This window comes from Mus musculus, chromosome 1 (assembly GCF_000001635.26).
Source record: "Mus musculus strain C57BL/6J chromosome 1, GRCm38.p6 C57BL/6J".
Lineage (NCBI taxonomy): Eukaryota > Metazoa > Chordata > Mammalia > Rodentia > Muridae > Mus > Mus musculus.
Genome location: NC_000067.6, coordinates 129,272,545 through 129,295,960, shown reverse-complemented (window position 1 = coordinate 129,295,960; position 23,416 = coordinate 129,272,545). Strand labels below are relative to the sequence as shown.

At 42.2% G+C, this 23,416-nt stretch overlaps 1 protein-coding gene across 3 annotated transcripts in view; it reads right to left on the bottom strand.

Moving 5' to 3' along the window:
- Thsd7b (thrombospondin, type I, domain containing 7B) overlaps nt 1–22,771 on the bottom strand; it is a 946,089-nt gene extending 923,318 nt beyond the window's left edge. For 2 of the 3 annotated variants that reach the window (XM_011247964.2, XM_011247966.3), the window contains exon 1: nt 22,361–22,771. The gene's annotated coding sequence lies outside the window, so the exon portion shown is untranslated. The remainder of the gene's footprint in view (nt 1–22,360) is intronic. The other variant, NM_172485.3, reaches the window with a different exon arrangement.
- Nucleotides 22,772–23,416: the final 645 nt, after the last annotated feature.

Genomic DNA, 23,416 nt, shown 5'->3' with positions numbered 1-23,416 from the left:
TAGCATTGGAAATGTAAATGAAGAAAATACCTAATAAATAAAAAAGTCAATACTATGGCAATATAAATAAATAAATAAATAAATAAATAAATAAATAAATAAATATGCTTGGCTTAGGAAGTGGCACTATTAGAAGGTGTGGCTTTGTTGGAGTAGGTATGGCCGTCACTGTGGGTATGAGCTTGAAGACCCTCATCCTAGCTGTCTTGAAGTCAGTATTCTGCTAGCAGCCTTCAGATGAAGAAGTAGAAACTCTCAGCTCTGCCTGCACCAAGCCTGACTGGATGCTGCCATGTTCTCTTCTTGATGACAATGGACTGAACCTCTGAACCTGTAAGCCAGCCCCAATGAAATGTTTTCCTTATAAGATTTGCCTTGGTCACAGTGTCTGTTCACAGCAATAAAAACCTAACTAAGACAGAAGTTGGTACCAGGGACTGGGGTATTGCTATGATTGGCCTGACCATGCTTTTGTTTGAAAGAATATGGATTTGGGGACTTTGGATTTGGAAAGCAGTGGAATGTTTTAAATGGGGCTTAATGTGCTATCCTAGTAGGAATATGAAAGACTTTGTTACTGAGAGTGATTTGAATTGTGAAGATCTAGCCCAAGAGGTATAAGTGAAGAATTTCAGTATGTGTCCTAGAGGCTGGGTTTTTTGGTATTTTGATGAAGAATGTGGCTACTTTTTGCCCTTGTCTGAAGAGTCTGCCTGAGGCTGAGGTGAAGAGACTCAGATTAATTGCATTGACAAAGAAAGTCTCAGAAATACCCATCATATATTTTGTTCTCTGGTTAAGTCTCATGAAGAGCATTTTAAACAAGCATAGCAAGCTGAGAGAGGAAAAATATAAAATATATGGCTCCAGTATTAAAGGGAAACCAGGAAGTGAAATGGAGATGAATCCTATGTTCAAGGACAATAAATTGAATTAAGGGGGTAGTGACCTTGGGGCAACATCCCACCCGGCTAAATTTAGGTCCAGGCATTGGAGGTAGTACAAGCCTTTAATCCCAGGAGACAAAGAGAAGCAGGTCTCTGAGTTCGAAGCCAGCCTAGGACAGAGCAAGAAAAATTTAAATAAAGGCTTAGTGGACCATAGCTTTAATCCCAATGCTTAGGAGGCAGGCATATAGGTCTCTGAATTCAAAGTCAGTCTAAGGAGCAATTCCAGGCCAGCTAAGCTTAGGCAGTGAGCAGTTGGAAAACAGAAAGCTGGTAATAAGGGGGTCATGTTCCAGCCACAGCAAGCATAAGACCTCAGCAGCTTTGGCCATGTGACTCTGGCTTTAGAGTCCAGAACTGAAGGGACCACTGTGACAATTGATGCTGGTTAGCTGGAGCTAAGAAATTAGTGGTAATTAAAAAGAGACCAGCATCACTGAGGTGAAATTTTCTGGGATGTGTTTTCTGAGAGCGTAAAGAAGCTGTGTTTCAGGCATAGCCAAGGTTATACCTAGTGTTGCAGCTGTACTTGATAATATGCAAAAGTCACCCGGGTGGTGCTGGTTTTGAAGGCATGAAGGTGTCATGAAGAGTAGCTGAGGCCTGGCACTGTGAGGCCATGGAAGGCTATTGGTGAAAGTGCAGCCTCAGTTGTAGTTGATGGCTCAGGACTGAAGGGGTCATGCAAAGGATTTGAGGCTTGGCACCATGGAGAGAGCCTATGAGAGGCTATTGGTAAAGCCTAGTTGCAGCAGAAGATTCCACTGTATTGAAGATGCCAGTACCATGGGATGACCACCAAGAACAGCAGCTGCAATGGAGTGGATCAGCCTGAGCTTAGCATGCTACAGAGCAGAGCTAGAGAAGTGACACCAGCCCTTTGGAGGGACCCAGAAGATCATGTGTGATTTCAGAAGAAGCTGTAACATTGAAGCTACCTTGGAGACCCCAAAATGTTCGAGATGCCAGAGCCACAGGCTATCTCCTGAGGAATGCTGCTAACAGCGAGTGGAACCAGCCCAGGAAAAGTTTGTTGCAGTGAAAAAAGATGAAAAATGAGTTGGAGATCTGCAAACTGCTTTGACTTCAGCTATGGAGATGCAGAGTTAGGTGTTTGCCCAGCTGGTTTCCTGTCCTGATTCAAAGATTATAGTTAAGTGATTGGATGGATCTCAGAAAAGACTTTGAACTTTGGACTTTTAACCTTGTTGAGACTGCTATAGACTGTGGGGACTTTAGAAGTTGGACTAAATATATATATTTTTACTATGCTATGGCTAGATAGGCCCCATAGACTCATGTGTTTGAGCAAGTCTGTGAGAGTCAGAGAGTAGAATGTCATGGTTTAAATATGCTTGGCCTCAATTAAATGCTGCCCTTATAAGAGTTGCCTTGGTCCTGGTGTCTGTTTACAACAGTAAAATCCCAACTAAGACAAGTGGACAGGCAGAAAGACCCATGAATTCTTCATTACAATGTCTACACTAACCAGGCAAGGCAGCAGCTGATGTTACTGCACAGATGACTGAGAAAGAAACCATCTTGCCTGCAGCATCTGCAGAAATGGAGAAAAGTTCACTCACAGAAAGCAACAAAAGGTCAGCATACATTCACAGTCATGAGCAGTCAACTCTTTCATTATGCTTGTTTTGAAAACATGAAATATATGTGTGATGGGACAAGTTGATATTCTTTGTTGGCTTGTGAGCAGTTTCCTCTCTGAGAAATGCTCTGTGGCCCTGCGCCCCTCTGCATAGAGACAACAGCAACACACTGGCATGACTAGGCCACCTATAGCCACACCAATCATGTGCTGCAACTTCCACAATTTTGCTACACATCATCTTCTTCCACCCCTTCATAGCTCACAAGCAGCTGCCTTTCTAAAACACATTTCTCTGGGTATGCTTCACTGTGGTAGAGTGCTACCTTCACTGACACACTTAGCCATCTTTTAACCATTACGCCCACACATATGACTTGTGTTAGCATCATTTTCAGCTTGCTTTTGAGATAAGGTCTCAAGCATCCCAGGCTATCCTCAAATTTCTTTGGTAGCCCAGGATAATCTTCAACTCCTCTGCCTCCACCACCGCTTCTAGGACTAAAGATGTGCAGCACTACTCTTAGTTTATGTAGAGATTTATGCATTCTAGACAAGCCTTCTAACAGCAAAGCTATATCTATAGTACCTGCTGTTAGATTTTTACATTTTATTTTACCAGTTAGTGGTGAATTTTTTTAAGGGGAATACCTACTTTTACAATGAGCCATGAGAATTTTTATTAATAACTTTGGGCATCTTGAAAGTTCTACAATAAAGCAAAAACAGACTATTCTTTGAATGGAAGGGCAGTGCTTGTATTTCCAGAAGAGAAGAGAGGTAGTGACTGCTGAGATAGTAAGAGTAGAGCACACGGATGGGGTGGAGGAAGGCCAGTGTGAGATACTCAGAGAATGCACAGATGATAGTGTTACATGGGAGAAGATCACAGAGCCTGAGTGTTGGGTGGGGTTTATGTGCAGCCTTTCAAGTACAAGAAGCAGACAGATGCCAAAGAGGACTACCAGGAGGGAACTGGACATTGAACAAGACATCAAGCAAAGTAATAGGTAATCTTAGTACAGTCATCCATCTGTATGTGTAGGAGACTAATCCCAAGACCTTGAAGATCCCAAATCCTATACAGCTCAATTACTTTACTTAAGTGACATATCTCTTGAATATAATCCATACATATCACCCCCATCTGCATTCAAAGTGTCTCTAGATGATATATAATACATAATGAAATGGATGTAATTTCCTTTATGTTGCTGTGGTATAATACTCAAACCAAAAACAATTTAGGGTTGGAAAAGGTTCCTTTGGTTTTTATTCCAAGTCACAGATCATTGTATGAAGTTGGGGCAAGAATTCAAACAGGAAGTTGAAGCAGGAATAATTGCTTGCTGGCTTTTACATGATCATGCTTAGCTGGCTTTCTTACAAAACTGAGCTAGCCCCACCTGCCTAGGGACAGTACCATCCACAGTGGGCTGAACCCTAGGGTATCAATTAGAAACCATGATAATTCCTTATAGGCATGCCTACCTGTCAATTTATCTCTAGCAATCCTTCAATCTAGGTGTTTCTCTCAGATCAGTCTATGCTGAGTCAAGTTGACAATTAAAGCTGCCTAGGAGAGAACTGGAAAGACAACAGGTTCAATTGTCATGCTGTATCGTGTAGGGAATGCCAGCAAGAGAAAAGGCCTATGCATGTTCACTATAAAGACAATTTTAAATCTGCTTATAACATTTACTCTATTAATCCTATGATACAAGCATATTTAAGTCATTTCACAATAAATAATACACTGATTTTATTTTTAATTGGCTTAGTTTTTTAAAGACAAACTGTCCTCCTCAGGATAGTCTTCAACTCGGTGTATAGTTGGAAATGATCTTAAACTCCTGATCTTTCTGCCTCTAATTCCTAAGTGCTTGGATTATAGGCATACACTAATATGACTTCATGCATGCTAAGCAAGCACTCTACAAACTGAGCTAAATAAAATATTGTCAAAGTATATGTATGTATGTATGTATGTATGTATGTGTGTGTGTATGTATGTATGTATTTTATTTAAAGATCAGGTTTATCTGTGTAGCCCTGGTTGTCCTGGAACTTGCTGTGTAGACCAGGCTGGTCTTAAACTCAGAGATCTGCCGGCATCTGCTCCTGAGTACTGGGATTAAGGGTGTGAACCACCACAATCAGCAACTTTCTCTTTTTCTCCTTTTACGTTATAGAAGTAGCTATCTTTATATATACATGCACACATTCCAGGCTAGGATCCACAATACAAGTGGTATTTTGTTATAATAGCCTAAATGGACTGAAACTGGCTTGCTTTGAAGGATTTTGCTCCTTCCAAATAATCACAGTTTGAAACTTAAGCCTCAAGCAGAAATGTTAGAAAATAGAGCCTATAGGAATATGTTCATGTTGTGGACTGGTTAATGTCCACATTAGAAATGTTCATGGCAATGAGTTGGGGTTCTCTCTTCTATCACATAAGGACATGGAATTTCTTTTCTCTTGGGAGCATAGCAAAAAGATGTCCCACCTGCCAACTTCCATAACTGTTTGAACTATAGAAGTATGTCTTATAATAAATTTCCTAATCTCAAGTGTTTTGTTCCAACAAAATAAAGCAGACTAGGTCAGAGACAGACAGACAGACAGACAGACAGACACACACACACCCTAAACTCATAATAGGTAGTTCATACCCTTTACTATCCCACTCCTTTAATTCTGACCTTTATATTACTTACCAAGATCCAGGCCAGTTCTTTTTTTTATCTTCTATAATTACTACTGTATCCCAAACACATGACCTTATTAGCAAGCTTGACATCAGTTCCACAGGATCAGTAGTCTCATAGCACCAATAAGTGGTCTGTTTGTATCCATCTATAAATTTTCTGTTGACTGAATGGGTCTACTATTCTGTTCCTGATATAGTTTAAAGCCATCTATTATATGTCTACAATCCTACAAACTTAAATAAACAGAATTTATAGTCTTGTTCAACAGTAATTGATTTTCTTCATGTTTCTGGGAATGCTCCAACTTTCTATAAGTACTCTGAGTTGTCAAAGAAAGATTAGCCTAAATTCAGTGGAGTCTCTTGGATTCCTTTTTTTTTTTAATTCTAGTGCACTTCATTTAGGAAATGCTTAAATTAGCTCCTAGAGGATACACAGGGATGTGTTCAGCACAATGGAAAGTGTCCAAATACAGAGTGAGGCTTGTGGTCTACAGTGAAACCAGGACATGTACAGTAGAACAAGATTTATATTGATGCCATTCATCAATAAAGACACAGACTGTTTTTATGCTCTAAAAATTGAGTCATCGCTGGATTATGAGGAACTCTGAGGTGGCTCCGTGGGTGACATCACCTGCTATTATAACTGATAAAAGGAAACAGGACTTTGATCCTCAGGACCCACATGGTAGAAGTAGAAAAGTCACTGTCAAAAATTTGGCCGCAATCTACATATTCATGATGTGTATTGTGAGTTTACCCCTCCTCATGGACAAATAAATGTAATAAACTGAATATTTTCCAAAGGAAAAATATTATAAATTATAATTAGAAGTTGCTGTTCTGACTGATGACTTGTCATTAAGAAAAATACACATGACACACACAGTCAGTAGCATACCACAAAACAAACAGATCTCCAGGAAACTCTGCTACCCACTTAATGAAGTATAAGTGTCCCAAAAAAGAAATAATAATAATGTACAAATCACACAGTGGGAATTGAGTGTCCTCAAGCGTGCACGTAGCACACAATGAAACTATAATGTAAACTAGAATGCGTTATAAATTTTACTTAATGCCAGCTCTGATGAAAACAACCGTGTCATTAGCTGTGGTTTTGCTTGACTTGTTGGATTTGAAGGGTACTTTGGGGATGGTTTTGATGACCTGAGTTTCTTTTTAAAAATGAGCTGATGTGTTCCTTTTTCTCCAGATAAATCTCCTGGAGGAGCATCTAGGTCCTCCCTTACCTTAGAGCAGGCTTCAGGGCTCAGCAAAGGTGCCCAATAAATGCCTGCTCCTAGCAGTTACAGTGGCATTACTGAGTCTTTTCTCTTTTAAACGAACTGATTTACCGTTTCTCTACTTCAATCTCTGCTAGCACCTTAATTTCCTTAAATTGACAGTTTCTGACTAAATGGAAACGGTTACAGAAAAGTAACTCTGGAACAAGGCATGGAGGCAGGTGCCTGCAATCTCAGCACCAAGAGGCCAAGGCAGGGGACTCGAGTTCCAGGCTAGTCTGGGCTACACAGAAAGAAAGTAAAAGAGGAAAAGATAGGAAAGAAGGAAGGGAGAGAGGGAGGGAGGGAGAGAGGGAGGGAGGGAGGGAGGGAGGGAGGGAGGGAGGGAGGGAGGGAGGGAGGGAGGGAGGGGGAAAAGGAAGGAAGGAAGGAAGGAAGGAAGGAAGGAAGGAAGGAAGGAAAATAAAAGAAGGAAGAAGGTAAAGAAAGGAAGGAAGGAAGAAGGAAAGAGAGAGAGAGGAGGGAGGGAAGGGGGAGGAGAGGAGAGGGGAGAGAAGAGAGGGAGGGGAGGAGAAAGGGGTGAGTGGAAAGGGGGAGCAGAGTAAATCTGGAACCTAGAGTGTAAAACATGCATCTAAACTTTCATTGAGAAACTCCAGCAGTGACTATTAGACAGTTGATAGTCTTTTACAACATCTTATAGGCTTATCAAAACATTCATCACCTAACTATAAATCCCCAGCTTGTCTTGTCTTAGGTGTACATTCCTGTGCAGAATGCAAAAGGGTTAGAATGGACTGGCTGGGAAGGCAGAGTCAGCCTATCAAGCAGGGGATAAGTGTTGTGGGCATTCTGTTCCATCATCTGGGATGGGGAATGAGACACAGAGGCAGGTACAAGATATGCCGATGCGTATCCTGAGCCACAGAAAGGAGAAACCCTCAGTGACTGTTTCTGTGCCAAGTGAGGCTGCCCCAGGTCTGGAGGAGGAAAGTAAGGGAGGAAGCAGAAGACCTAGGAGATCCCAGAGCTCCAGGATTAGAGGGACAGCTTGAATAGCAAAAAGCTAGTGACGAATTTTGAGCAGGAAAGCAAGGTAAAGGACTCAACTACATGGCATGATACAACCAAATAAGTAGCGAACAGCTCAAAGTGGATTTCAGGTGTTCTTGGAAGAAGTTCTTACTGGCAGCGCTGTTGGCCAGAATATTCTGCAAGCACTTCCATCACTTACTCTACACTCTGGATCAATAAACACTAGAGGCTCTGAGGGCACCTGTGTCTGAGAGCACGTTCATCCTTACACTGCTTTAAGCTTCCACCCCTTTAACTTATTGGCTGCAAAGCCCTCTCGGAAGAGGGGCATGTCTTGCAGCATTTCCCCAACATAGTTAATAAACTGTGCGCCATGAAGCATTCCTATCTTGTTAATAAATCAGAATTAAGTCGAGTTTGATGCATGCATGTCTTGTGTAATCAGAAAAGGCAAATGTGCCACCTTCAACACAAGTTTGCAGTTACTCTATTTTATTTTATTTTATTTTATTTTATTTTATTTTATTTCATTTTATTTTATTTTTAGCAAAGAATGTTGCATTTCATTCTCTTCTAGTTTATACTTAGTGCAAAGTTACTCATTTTTCTTGTCTGACTTTTCAGTGCTTACGTTGGCAACTTTAGAATAGAGAGTCCATATGGCAGGGTGATAAGGACTTTGCCAATGCACACTTGGCTCCTTTAGTGTAGTAAGATTCCTCTCTCTCTCTCTCTCTCTCTCTCTCTCTCTCTCTCTCTCTCTCTCTCTCTGTGTGTGTGTGTGTGTGTGTGTGTGTGTGTGTGTGTGTGTGCATGTGGAAGCCCAAAGTTGATGTTGGTTGTCTTTTTTAATCACTATCTTAATTTCTGCAGCAGGGTCCTGTACTAAGCTGATGCTCACCATATCAACCAGACTGACTGCCCACCACGGCCCAGCAATGCTCTCATGTCCACCTCTGAAGCACTAGGAATGCTGGTCTGCATCACCACAGTCAACTTTATTGTGGACTCTGAGGATGGAACTCAGGACCTCATGCTTTTGTAGCTGTAACTTCACCTAGTGAGTGAATCACCTCTCCAGGACCTTCAATTATATCTTCATGTATCCTCATCCTGAATATGGACTGGAAAACATCCACTGAATTTGAGAACTGGGAATGTGTTTGTAACTTTGACAGATGTGTTTCAACTGTAGTCAAGACCAGACCTGGTAGCTTTAAGTGTAAGTTTCAAATGCAGATACTGACATGGTAGTTGCATAGCTAAAATTTTGGAAGAAACAAACAAACAAACAAACACAAGCTATGAATATGCAGGACAGAGTATAGCTGGCCTGTTCCATGAAAGAAATTCTGTCCATACAGAAAAGCACTTTACAGTCACTGTGGTTCCTGGTGTTTCATTCCCCACCACGCCTTGTAGCCCTGGGTTGTGGTTTGAATGAAGACTGTCCCTCAGAGGTTCATGGATTTGAACAGGGTTTTCCCTCCTGTTTAGGGAGCTTGTGGAGCTTTAAAGATGTGCAACCTAGAGGAGGTGTGTCACTAGTGGCAGGCTTTGAGGAGGTATAGCCTTGCCTCACTTCCTGTGTGCTCCCTCTCCCTCTCCCTCTCCCTCTCCCTCTCCCTCTCCCTCTCCCTCTCCCTCTCCCTCTCCCTCTCCCTCTCCCTCTCCCTCTCCCTCTCCCTCTCCCTCTCCCTCTCCCTCTCCCTCTCCCTCTCTCCTTCCAGTGATTGGATGAAATGCAATCACTATGCTTCCTGAATGCCAGGCTGGTCTTCTGCTCCTGCTGCCATGAATTCCCTACCATGAACTATATTCCTTCACAGAATTATAACCCAGGTAAACTGTTCTCGCCTAAGTTGCTTTTTCTGGTCAGAGTATTTTATCTCAGCAACACTTAAATACCAAACACACTCTTATTCATAAAGTTTCTCTTACTTGTATAGAATACACACTCTGGTGAGGATAAAGAGATTTCTCCAACCTCAAAGCACTATGCTTTTCTCTCTACTCTTTCTAATCATTTCTTCCATTGTCTTCAACCAAATTCTATTTGTGAACTCATCTGATAACAAAGACTAGAAATGATTTTGCCTTTCTTCATTATTCATCGTGAATTTTCATTCTTGCCATGTATTTTTATACCTATACCTATATACCCCACTATATTCTTTCTGTCTACTTTTACTTCTAAAAGTCTTCATGGCATAAATGGTTTCATGCTATTTTGGGTACTTCTGCTCTTAGTTGTTGGGGTTGAATGATGGTCTTGCTATTTTAGATGCTTTTATCTTGTCAGAATTTACCAAACATGCATGCTTGCCAAATGTGTTGCCAAATCAGTAGATAAATTTATCCCTGCCACACAATGGCAAATACCAAAACACCAAGACTGTTTATCTCAGATTGTAAGGATTTTGGTCTTGCTGCATTTAGACTATGACCATCTCAATTTTGAAAACCACAGGATTTGAGAATGGAATGCAGCTTTTCATTCACCAGTAAACAAGGATGAACCTGCATGGCTAGCCTGCAGTGGTGTTACTGTTTCAAATAAACCCTAAAGAAGTTTTGCATGTCTTCAACTTCAAAGGGCTACATGCAATGTGATTTCATAAGGAAGAAGCATTGCAGAAATCCTTATTAAAGAATTGTGTGTATAATCAGGATCAGAATCAAAATGCTGGAAAATTTTTGACAGAAACAAATACATAGATGGGGACCTAACTATCTCCCTCTGCATATAAGATCTCTTCATTGATAAATTCCCATACATGCCACTTTTTCTCTGCAGTATTATTTTCTTTTTTTTTTCTGCACATTTATACAAGAACTCCATGCAAACTCCTTTGTTCCTGGTGAATTGTGGGGTATCCTTCTACACCCCAGCTGGAGAAAAATAGGACATAGTACTATGTCAAGCAGTGTGGAAGCATTCACTATAAACTGAAAAACATTATCTTGGTCTATAAAAGTTGAGATCTATCATACTGATGGCACATTACTACAGTCAGTACTTACACTGACTTACACTGCCCCCACATTTTTGCACTGATTTCTTTTGCTTACAGACACTAAGCAGTAATCCGGGTATTATTTAGCCCTACATTCTTCAGGAGACATTGCCATCCTCACACAGGCATATGGAAGCACTGTGCTTGTGTGTGTGTGTGTGTGTGTGTGTGTGTGTTTGCATGATCACAAGAATGCATGTAATGCAATAAAACTTGCAAGTCCATAGGAATGTTAGGCAAGTGATGTACATCTCAGCTACATCTTCAATCAGTATCCTTACACAAGCTATGGGTATGGCTTCATCCCATGGCATACTTTTTAGAAATAAAAAGCATGACTGGAAATTCTGGTACAGTTGATCTGTTAAAGATCACTGACAGTAATCAACAGAGGTGAACATGTCAGACAAGTAGATGCTCACAGTGGCCAGAAGAGGGTGTCAGACCTCCAGACGCTAGAGTGGTTGTGATTTATCTGACATGGGTGCTGGGATCAAACCCCAGATCCTCTGCAAGAACAACAAACACTCTGAACCATTGAGTCATCTTTTCAGCACCAACATGTGACTTTTGAGCATCGCTTTCCACAGATGGATGAGTATACAGACAAAGAGAGGTGACAGGTATATGAAAAGATTATTCAATTTGCCAAGGAAAGAAGATGAATATATCTCCTGTCCATGAAATTTCTATATTGAAATTGGTTCTTTGTACTTGATTTTATCTATTCCATGTTATGGACACAGCAGGTATTTCATCAAATCACCATTCAGTTTATTCACATAGCTTACAAACACATCTTACATTTTACACTAGCTTGTTACTATGTGAAAATCACTTTCAATAAAAGCCTAAATAAGAGTTTCACTGGAGAAAACATCATGTCCACAGGCAGTGTGCTTGGGGTCTACTACCTGCATACTCCAAATGCAGAATCTAAGGACCATGCACATGCTATTAGATGATATATCTTTAGAATGCATCATCACAAGAAACTTCCTTACTATGAAAAGTCAATATCTTCTTTTAATGAGCAACTAAAAGTTTGTTTAAGATACCTATATATAGAGAGGGTCTTCATCAGTCATGACTTGAGACTACTGAAGTTTCACACTAACATGTTTCACTCTGGAGATGTTGCGGGCACAAAGAGAACCCAAGAATCCATATATGTCCCTCACAATGAGAGGCCTGCCATACTCTGATTTTTCAACTGAATGATGTCACACCCCAGAGGGCCAGTTCCTGTCAGAAATCCATCTTGAGCAAAGCCTTTCATCTCTCTGAGAAAAATGCAACCTGTCAGGAAATGAATCAATCTTACCAAATGGTTACTAGAGTTTGACCAGAAATATCACTCTGGTGGGTCACATGTCACTTCTGGCTGCAGTCATCATAACAAGGATATAGAAAAAGAGGACCATCAGGTATATGCTGGATGTTCAGTTAGGTTCATCTTAAGGGATAGCATTTATTCTCACACACTCCCTGCAAATGTGCATATTCTTGACAAGTCTACTCCCTATTGGACGGGCTACACATACACCCTAGCAAATCCATGGAAATGGACAATGAAAAGGACAGAGAAAATGGAGTTTACTAAGCCGGGAGACAGGGGACAAGGTGACTTGGTAACTTCACACTGTGCATAAATACTTGTCAAATGGAAGCCAGACAAATTTATTTCATCTTCACCTGTAGAAGGCATATGGGATTTAGCCTTTTACAGATGAGGGACACAGAAATCTTCTTGTCTTATAGGTTGAGGAACTAAATGTGTCTCCAAGAGACAGTAGGTAAGGGCTTATGTGTGAGTGTGTGTATATGCGTGGTGTATATGTTCACATTGTATGTCATTTGTCTTCCTCAATCTCTCTTCCACTTAATTTTGACATAGGGTCTCTCACTGAATCTGAACCCCTACACTGAGCAAAGCTGTCTAGCCAGGATGCTCCAGGGATCTACCTGTCTTCATCTTCTCAGCATGGTGTTACACATAGTATTATAGATATGTGTGCAAAGGTTGGCCTTCTCGCAAAAATGCTAGAGATATGAATTCATGTAGCTTCTCAAATACTTCACTGGTTAGATGATCTCCATAGTCCCTAAGAGTCTCCTCCAAGACATTATTCATACCAGCATTTAAGGGTAAACTTGATAAATATATGAAGAGACTGGGATACATGCTTTAGAAACCAACCAGGTAGTCAAAGCAAACAGAAGAGTGGCATTCTTGTGGGTGTGGTTTCAAGGCATACACAACAGGGAGGGAATCACTTGGTGCTCATTGAAGGATACATTTTAGCTTGCAAGTGTAAAACACAGATGGGATTTTGAGACATGTTACATCGAAGATCTTTAGCATTTCATGAATAACTTGTCTATAATCCATGCATATGAAAATGAAATGCATAGGTATATACATGTAGTAGCATATTTTACTAACATTAAATTTAACTTTTTTTTAATATGACTAGGAGGAAATGGAAAGGTAAACATGTGTTTTGTACCCATGGCTCACCATCCATTTCTGGTGAGAATGCTGTTCTAGAGTCATACTGTGGGGATAAATGCTGACCTAGGTCAATTCATTTACTATTACTGTATCTACAAACTAATAGTAGTAGTAATAGAAGTGCAAGTACTAAGATCTGGATGTGGTGGTAAACATATTTAATCCTAGTGCTTGGGAGGTAGAGGGAGAAAGATTTCTGTGAATTCAAGGTCAACCTATTATTCATAAGTGCAGGCCAGGCAGGGTTACACAGCAAAACCTTGTCTCGTTTGTTTGTTTGTTTGTTTGTTTGTTCAAATGAGGCAGGGTCTCTCACTGGCCTAGAACTTACTGGCTCAACACCAGTGATCTTCTTGTTTCCACTTGCTTAACCTAAGAGTATCAGCACAGACCATCACACCCAGCTTTCTTAAAGGGATTCTGGAGATTTGAACTAAGATTCTCAGGCTCTAAGACAAGAACTTCAGCTTCTTGCCAGACCCCTCAAAAGTTTATAAAAAGGATTTCCCAAACTCACACACATAGAGCAGCATCAGGAATGTAGTGTGACACAGAAAACCATCGATCCATGCATCCTCTCTGCATAATACTCTCTAATATAGTTGTTTATCCTCCGCCTGAACATCCACAAAGGGGAGGAACTCACATTTCCGTGAGAAAACCTATCACAGTTTCAGACAGCTCTGAATATGAACATGTTCACTCCTGGAATGAGTAAAAAAAAATCTCTCTGCAACTCCAACTCTTTTGCACTTCTTTATATATGATTCTGTCAGGAGCAAAGAGGGAAACTGGTCGTATTCCAATTGCTATATTTCTGTGTAAAATGTGAAGAGACTTCAGTATGGGACATGGGTTTATTATACAATCCCACAGAACTCCACATCAAAAAAACTTCCTGCTGACTAAGTTCCTTTCAATAAAGAGATCTTTTTAAATTTTTAAGTAATTTTTATTTTTGTAATAATTTGTGTGTGTGTGTGTGGTGGTGGTGGTGGTGGTGGTGGTGGTGTGTGTGTGTGTGTGTGTGTGTGTGAGAGAGAGAGAGAGAGAGAGAGAGAGAGAGAGAGAGAGAGAGTTTAGGTATACATATGCTACGTATAGCATGTGTGTGGAGGCAGAGGACAGTTTTTACAGAACAGTTCTTGCTGTTTGTCGTGGGTTCTGGGAATCAAACTCAGGATGCAAGGCTTTTGCAGCAAGCACTTTTACCTATGAAGTCACCTTGCAACACCAATAAATAATACTTTAAAACATGTTTTAGGGGCAGTAGAGATGGCTCAGCAGTTAATGAGTGTGCTTGTTGCTCTTGCCGAAGATCAAGGTTCAGTTCCTAGCCCTCATGTATGGAGGCTCACCATAGACTAAAACTTCAACTCCAGTGCATCTGATGCCTCCTTCTGGCCTTTACAGAGACCTGCATTTATATGTAGGTACACATTCACACATACATGCATACATGCAAGTAAAAAATAACAAAGTATTTTTTAAAATGAAAAGCACACGATGATTTCTCACAAATGCTTCACTCAAGAACGGCTCCTATCCTCTCACTGACATTATTTCCTAGGACTAAGGATACCTTCAGTGGGTACATAGTGACACAGAAACGATGAATACAAACATCATCTGCCTACCTCTCTCACTCCAGTCACAGGAATGGCCAAGGTCACTGACATCCACTCCTATTCGCATCTGAACTCTTACCACTCCCTTGCTTTCTCTTGTGAATTCAAAGCTAAGATTCCCACACAGCTGCTCAAACAGTTCTGTTTTAATAACCCACTTAATGAAAAGGAACATGGATATGGTGGGGATTTTCCAGGTCTGAATTTCCTGAAACTGGCAATGGTTCCTCAGAAAGCCAACTAAAATAAAATGATGTCTTGTCTCAGGATTTTGCAACTTCTGTGGCCTTAGACAAGGTGACTATTCAGTAGCCATCTCCATAGAAATGAAACCATCCATCACCTTATGCCCTATGCCCAACCCCCAAGGGGACCTGGTTCTTTAAAATTCAGGAAGTAACAAAATTTTACAGGGCTCAGGAAGTCAAGAAAACTCACAAGTCTCTTGAAGCTCCTAAAACTTACAAGACCCACAGGGCCCCTTCCTAAGGCTGCATGTGTAAGAGTTACTATGGAAAGGAGAAACTACCTGCCAAGCTGCCTCCAATTCATTAGAGGAACTTCAGGAATGTAGCTTGTGTAAGCCATCACAATAGTAGAGTGAACCTTTCATGGGTGCAGCTTTCTTTAAGGCACCCACCCTCCTGGAGGCAACCCTGATAAACTAACCTGTTCTCTAAGGTAAGCTTGAGCAGAATTCCTTCTTGGTAGGCAATTGGGCCAGTGCTCTATCTTGGGTGAACAGATGCTTTTTTTTTTTTCTTTCTCATATTTCCCTAGAAAAGGTCATAAAAAAGTGCCAAGGTTCCCTCAGTCCCAGCATCCTAATATGAAAAAAAAATGACACTGAAAATGTTTCCTGCTTTGAAATAGCAGTTAATAGGATTAGACAAAGTGGTCCTCATACACTCAGCCTGATGTGCAGCATGTCAGAGGTCATTGATAACTGGCAGCCACTGCCCTTGCCCACCTGTGTGCTGTTAGTCCTCTTCCAGTATGTCCTCAAATGGCTGTTGTCACCCAGGCCCCCTGTCACTGTCTCCTCCACAGCATTTTCCAGAACTCACAGTAGAGAGGACTGCCCTTTCCTACTCAAAGCCAGTGCCATCAGAACTCCACCAGTAGATGCTAATGAGGAAACAGATTTAATCAAATAATAAAATTAGATTTTACCCCCTGAGTTGTTTGGGCAGAGAAAGGACTTTATGAACTACTCTAATCAGAGAAATCTCAGTAAAAACATAATTAAAACCGAGTTTTAACTCATAGGTAAGATTTGAAAAACTGCTGAGAGAGGAGGTGGGAGAAAAAGTGTTTGTGACCTTGTTGGATAAGATGTGAGTCTTGTGGGTGTCTTGAAAGAGACAGGTTTGGTAGAAGAGTGCAGGTAACAAGAAGTTAATGACTGGTATAAGTTCAAGCTGATGTAGGATCTAGAAGGTTATTTTTCTATACAAGTGGCCTTTCTTCTTTTTTTAGGGACCATTCAACAGTGTTTAAGTTTAGTCACAAGAATTATAAAGGGGCAAACAAAACAGATTATCAGGTAAAAGTAATTGCTGACAATCTTGAGAGTCTGAGTTTAAGCCCCAGAATTTACAAGGTAAAGAGAGAAAAATGACTCCTACGCGTTATTCTCTCTAACCTCCACACATGTAGACATATGCCTATACAAGATCAATTGATCTCTCTCTCTTTCACACACACACACACACACACACACACACACACACACACACACACACACGGTAAAAAGAAATCTCAAAGAAAATTTGAAAGAGTTTTCCTCAAAGAATTTTGGAGGGAATAAACAACTCACCTCTCTGTGGTTGTCCAGGAAGCATTACAATTTAAATAATATGATAATTTTTGTAAAAACAAAGCTTTAAAAATGAATGGAAGTCAGTATAAAAATAAATTGACTTTAATTCTAAAGACTAGAAATGGAGGAGGCAGGAAAGAAATATAACTACTTTTTCCCCTGAAGAAAAAACACATTTCTGTCAAATTCCTCCTGTACACATAATTTTGATGAAAGGTCTGAGCAGCTGTGGGGAAGATGATCTATCCATGTAGTGGGTGACCTTGATTAGAAATCTGGTTCTGTCCCTATTACTTGTTTTATGTTTAAGCATCATCATGTTTCTTTAGAGAAGCAAATCAAATTGAAAATACAGTAGCTTTATCTGAATTGATAACTCAGCTGGAAGGGGCTTCCATACCTTGAGGCAATCAGTACGCCCCTGTTTAAATAGATATAAATGTTATAGGCAAAACACTACAATATACATGTAAACAGATTTTAAATTCAGATCCATAGGATGCCAATGGTTGCACTTAGTCTTGTCCTGACTAAAATCATCCAGGCATAATATTAACATACTACAACTGCTAGCACTCAGGTACAAGCCAACTGGAAGATGCAATAGCCTAAAGGGGGTGGGGTTGATACTCCTAGTAGCTGAAACAATACCATCTAAGGAAAGTTAGGGAGCCACCTGCAGGACACCAGCATAGTGAAGTCGCCAAGGGACCCATTTACCTACAAGTACAGAAATACTTTGATATTTTTATATCCTGTATGGCTGTATCAATCACAGTGGCCAGATCACCCCCAAAACACCTAACATAAGCACAAACAATAGAAATCAATAGAGGAACGTCCAGAAGCAAAATCAGAAAGACATTACTGCAAGCGTCGGCCTTACTATAATTAAAACACCTCACTTATACCCAGTGCATGGTGTGCTTATAAAGATACCATCTGAAAGGACCCAAAATTAAAATAAGCATTACTACAAAACTACAGACCAAGACCAAAGCAACTGAGCCTGACTGCTGTGAAATTTCGAGTTCTTCGCAATGTTGTGATTCTTCCAAAAGTAATGGACTGTGCAGTAACACAGCACCAGGGCACTAATCTGCAGCCAGCCCTCAGGCAAGCAAGTGGAACCCAGCAAAGAGCTTTTCCTGCAGTCAAGGCATTCAGGGATCAGTTGTGTGTTAGTTACTTGGGATTCCGTTTTTAGCTGCTGCATATTTAATTACAAAGGGATCACGATTAAAATATGCCTAGAGAGGCAAAAGCACAAGCAAGCCTTGTAATCTTTGCTGCAAAATCCCTTCTTCTCTGCTGCTGATACTCTTTGGTTGAATACAGGAAACACTGCCATGGCCATTCCCTCCTCTAGGTCAAGAGTTACACTTTTTTCTTATGAGGACCATTTTTTAACCTACCCCCCTCCCCCCAAAAAAGAAATCTTCCAGAAATAAAATAAAATAAAACCTACCAGATGTGCATATCACAGCAAAGAGTTGTTTTAGAATTATTCAATCACAGATATGAAATAACCAGAAACCAATATGTTCTCTGAGATGCCCTGAAATGTACTCTGTTTTTTCCAGCTCTGTAGCACAGTCCCATAACACATTAGTTCTTACATAGCCCCAACCAGGTGACTTGACTGTTTACTGGACAAGCTGAGAGTTTAGCTCTCCACCTTTTGCAGTGACCACAAGCTTTTTACCCACAGTGAAATCTATTCCACAGCACCTCTAGTGTTCTAAAAATTCACCAAAGGAGCAGAAGGAACTGAATTTCACTAACCGTCTGCTTCCCTCTTCTCTTCTGATACAATACTTGATCTAGTAGCTATGGGGTGCTCATCTTAAACCACCAGCTAGAAACAGGACATTTGCATCACCCTTCCAAGGCTCAAGGAGCATCACAGAAGAGGAGGAGGTTCAAAGATTGTAAAAGTGACAGGCTGGGAGCACTGTGAAAATATCTCCAAGACAGGATATGGCCATTGCCCTCAGGAACGCACGGTGACTGTGATTACCAACACAACACACACCTAAGACTGAACCCATCACTAACCCATCACAGCTAGGAGAGGGCTCATAATGTCCAACTTGTCACTGGAAGTCTCTGGACAATTAATGCGTGTTGAGAGAGTCAAGTGTCCCTGTCTTTAGTGGTACAGCCATTGATAAACTCTGCAAATTCCAGTAAATAACTCTGGACTCTAGCTCAGCAATGTAACCCCAATTAAACACAGTGGATCCAAAGCAAAGAGACTAAGTGGAGTGACTTTTCTGGAATGAAGGAAGATTTTAGTAGGAAAGAGAGAAGGCTCAGCAAGCAGAACTGTAATGAAAACTCTGTATATGTATGTGAGATTGTCGAAGAATAGAAATTAGAATAGAAAGAAATCATCAGTGGATTATTGCAAGCAACTAGCCATATCATTAGCCATGGCTGTTTTCTATGGGGGAAAAAATCAGTAACATAATCTCAATCAATGGAGAAATTTTAAAGGAGAAAACCTGAGGATAAAACCATTTAACTTGGAGCAAGGTGCCAGTGATTTGAGATGTGCTCACCCACAGATTCCAATCAGACTCACAATAGTAAACTTGGAGAATTAAATCAGACCTAAAAGTCTTCCCACTTTCACAGGTTTGATGTGTTAATTATCACTTAGATATTAATCCTGCTAACAACTCTAAATTAAGGACTCATGCTATAGCTACGAAGCTGCCTGGTACTAAAACGATTATGGCTGAGTGTCTTTTAAAGTCGTATACTGGGAAATATCTCCTTGTGAAAACATAAAGAATGTAAGTTTAAACTCAGACTCAGAACTCTAGAAGTTTATGAGGCTCCTTTGAGCAGTTGAGGGTAGTGAGCTGCCCTTTTGTTGTTCAAGGCACAAACCTCTGTGCCTCTGAAGCCTAGCTGCTTATGGTGTTGTTCATTTCCCCCCCAACAACTGGTATAGTTGACACTACTTAGAATTCTTTAATCTGTTTATCTTAATCATTCACTTAATGTATCGTATCATTTGTCATTTTGACTGTTCACTGAATAGGACCAGTCAGCCTTTCTGCATCATTCTATTCAAGCCTTTCAATCAAAGTTATTACGTTAAAGCCTGATCTTGACAAAGGTGTACAGAACATCAAGATTGCAGTTTGGGCAAGATGGCTTTTTATCTATAAAAGAATTGGATTACTCTAGCTGCAACTTCTGAAGTACAATTAAAAGGGGTTGGCAGACTGAAAATGGTTCAGACACTCCTCTCCCATTAACTTCCATCCTCGCTTTTCATTCTGTCTGTTTAGTCAGTGACTTAAAGACAAACTTCATTTTTACAGATACAATAAAAAAAATATTCCTTCAGAAATAAGACTCACAGCAAGTAGACAAAGTTCTCAATGGTCTTTGTAAAGAAGAACATCCTAAGTATCATTTCCCTTCCACCCCTTCTCTTCCCCTTGAAAGGCAAGCTCAGTAGAGCGCAGAATAGTACATTCAGTCACCAACTTAACCAATGCCAATCTCCAAATCAGCAGTCTGTGTTTGCATGCTCTTTATGATTGTTTCCTATGTGTCTAGCCTTTCAAGTTTCTAACAAGCAACAACTTGGATGAAAAATAAATGAAGAAGGATGAAGAAATACTGCAAAGAACATTTTTGAAATATCAATTTAAATACTGAGGAAAATATTGAGTGAAGCCATTGTATTTTAAACCCCACAATAGACCTAAGTGGTCCATGTCCATAGACAGCACTCTCCAGGATGTCTCCAAGCCCTTGGGGCATCTTCAGAACCCTGAAAGGTCTTCAGGTACACAGAGCTTCTGGTTCCTGTCTATGAGAACAGGTAAGACTTCTCCACGTCCTCTAAAGCAACATGACTCTCACAATTCTTAAGACGCATATGGATAAGTTGCCATAGTCCAGAAAAATCATCTTTTCCATCCTTTTTCACTTAAATTTGCATGAACAGGAGTTTCCAATCCTTGGCTTCTAGCAAGTACACAATAACCAGGGAAAGTAGAAGCCAAGCTGGAGGATTCCACTCCCTCCTGCTGATCCTGTGCCCCTAAGACAACGGAACTTGCCAGGTTAAGTTTTCAAAGACCTAGTTAGAAATGGCACTGAGGTTTAAAAACAGGAGAGCATCAAAGGAAAGCCTCAAGATTGAAACTTTCTATATAACCCTCAACCCACAAAGTCGAAAGCGCACACTCACCACTGAACAGGACTTCGTGATTTGGTTAGTGGTATCCTTAAGTGGCTCTTGGGAAGCCTTAACTGAATTAGAAGGAGGGGGTTTCCCTGTAGATCAGCTCCTCCCAGTTACCCAACAACCCCAGATTGTCTTCTGAAATGCCAGAGGGAATAAGATCTCTCTGACATCCAAAGATAGCCTGGAAAAAGGAAACTCCAGAAACACAATCCACAGGCACACACACACACACACACACACACACACACACACCCCACAGGTTGGTTGGCATGACCCCTGCCTGCACGGATTACCCATCTGCTAATAAACCTCACAGATGTGTTGAGAAAACATCAGGCAGGTGCTTTCCACCTGATCACCACATACAAGAATACTTGAAGGAGGGCAGTAGCCCATTGCCAACAGATCACCCCAACATTAAAAGGAGCACCAGGCTCCCTGGCGCTTTCTACAGAGTGAACCAAAGTCTTCTGATATCATTGGACTCCACTCACTGGGCAGAATCGAATCGCAGGAGCTCTTAAAGGATGCTCATTCTTTAAGAATTTTCAAAAGAAAAAAGTACCATTAAATACCATTCCTTCCTCTACAAGTGTGTGTGTGTGTGTGTGTGTGTGTGTGTGTGTGTGTGTGTGTGTAAGAAATACAGCCAGGGAATGCTTATTGCCCTCATCCTCAACTACACACACACACACACACACACACACACACACACAGAGAGAGAGAGAGAGAGAGAGAGAGAGAGAGAGAGAGAGAGAGAGAGAGGCACACTCCAAGCTTTCCAACTTCAAGACTCAATGTACTAGGACGCCTAGAGCTGAGGTTTCATTTCCCTTTTCAAATAACTTTAATAGTGTATAGAACATGCAAGATGCAAAGTGGGAGCGGTAGGAGAAAGCATGCTCCTTCTCCTTGCTTCCCACTCTCACATGCTGGACCCATTTTTTTCTCTCAAAAAAGCAATGTGGTATCATGTCCAACCTGTGGGCTCCCCTGTCCCCCAGGACACCCCTTGCCCCCTTGAGAACCATGGGCATGTAAACTGTTGCTGTGGCCTCCTGTCACTTCAGGGAGAAATCGGAGGACTCCGCAAAACTTCTTGGCTTGCTCCGGTATCCTCTCGGGTCCCTGAGCACCCATGCGTGGATTTCACCTTCCGGGCTACCCAAAGGGGACCCTTCACTCGACCAGTTTGAAAAACCTACAGAACTCCCGGTGCTGGGATCTGAAAGCTTTAAGGTTCCACGTACAGGATGGGGACCCACCGGTTCCTTTCATAGGTTCCCCACAAAGCAAGCTAGAACCCACCCCATGTGTGTTCAGTCCAATTGCCTGAGACCTATGCCCAAGTCGCGGGGTGTCCCTGCCTGCCCTCCGGATTAGAGGATCCAAGCATTCTACACCCCAGCAGCCAATCATTCCCGCAGCCCAGAGCCAAAGGCTCCGGTTCCAAGTTCCGCGACTAGCTGGAAGAAGGGACGAGGGAAGGTGCCTGGCTATGAAAGTCTGTGCGGGAGGCGCCCCCATTCGGGGCAGCTCTCTCTCCATCCGGCCAGCCAAGGGGACCCGCGGCATCAGTCCATGCCAGCTGGGGCACAGCGCGACCGCACTCACCAGCCTCGCCCGAGCCGCAGCTGCAGCTTCTGGGAGCCGACGAGCCCCGAGCTTTCCCAGTGAAGATGGTGGTATGTGTCGGGAGACCACCCATTCCAGCGTCTGGCAACCCGGCTGCGACTCTGGCTGCTCAGCACTGAAGCAGGAGGAAGAGGAGGACGAGGAGGAGGAGGAAGAAACGGCGCAGTCGGACGCCATCTGCTGTACACCTCTGCGCATCCATTGGCTGCCTGGTGCGTCCCCGGGAGCCGCGGGGCGCCGGGCCGCGGGGAGCCACCTTGCGCCTAGCCTCCCACAGCAGCTGCTCCGGTGCCCCTCCCTCATGCCTTCCCCTCCTCCCTCATCTCTCCTCCTGGCCCTCCTCCCCTTCTCTGGGTTAGTGCACCCTTCAGACCCCAGGACTCGCCAAACCAGCTCCCCTGGGTGAGCAGCCTGAGGTGCAACTGGCCTCAACCCCCTTGGCTCCTCTGCACCCCTCAAAGCCGACTGTTTTCCCAACTCTAATGCAGGAGTGCAGGTGCTGGCTAAGTGAGGGAGACTCCCCAGCTGGGCTGAGCACCTGGTGCCTAACCACTCTGAGCCTGGGGTAGGCACAAGGGGAAGTCCCAGGGAAGCTGGGGTGGGGTTGATCTTGGCACACTTGCCTGCAGGCACTTACTGAGCCATTCCTCAAGCTTCCCCAAGCCTCAGAGTTCCTCCTGATGATAACTGAAAAGGATAAAGATCCCAATGGTGTGTGTAGGAGAGGCACACTAGGGGTGCCTCCAGAGAACCACCGGGGTACTAATGTAGGCATAGCCCTGTTATGAGACGCCCAGAGTCTGTCACTGCAAGTCAATCAGATACCTGGGAAAAGCCAGAATCCTTTGGATCCTTTGGTTTAAAGCATCCTTGGTCCTAGAGCTAGTGAGGTGTGGGAAGTTTGCCTCCTAGGTAGGGATGTCAGAGGCAGCTAGTAGCCTGAGAGTCCTAGCCCACCCAGGTAAGGTAGGCAGAGATGCAGGCCAGATCTCTCTCAGGCAGGCGAGGAAGGAGCTGGAGTTCTGGAGGTCCTTT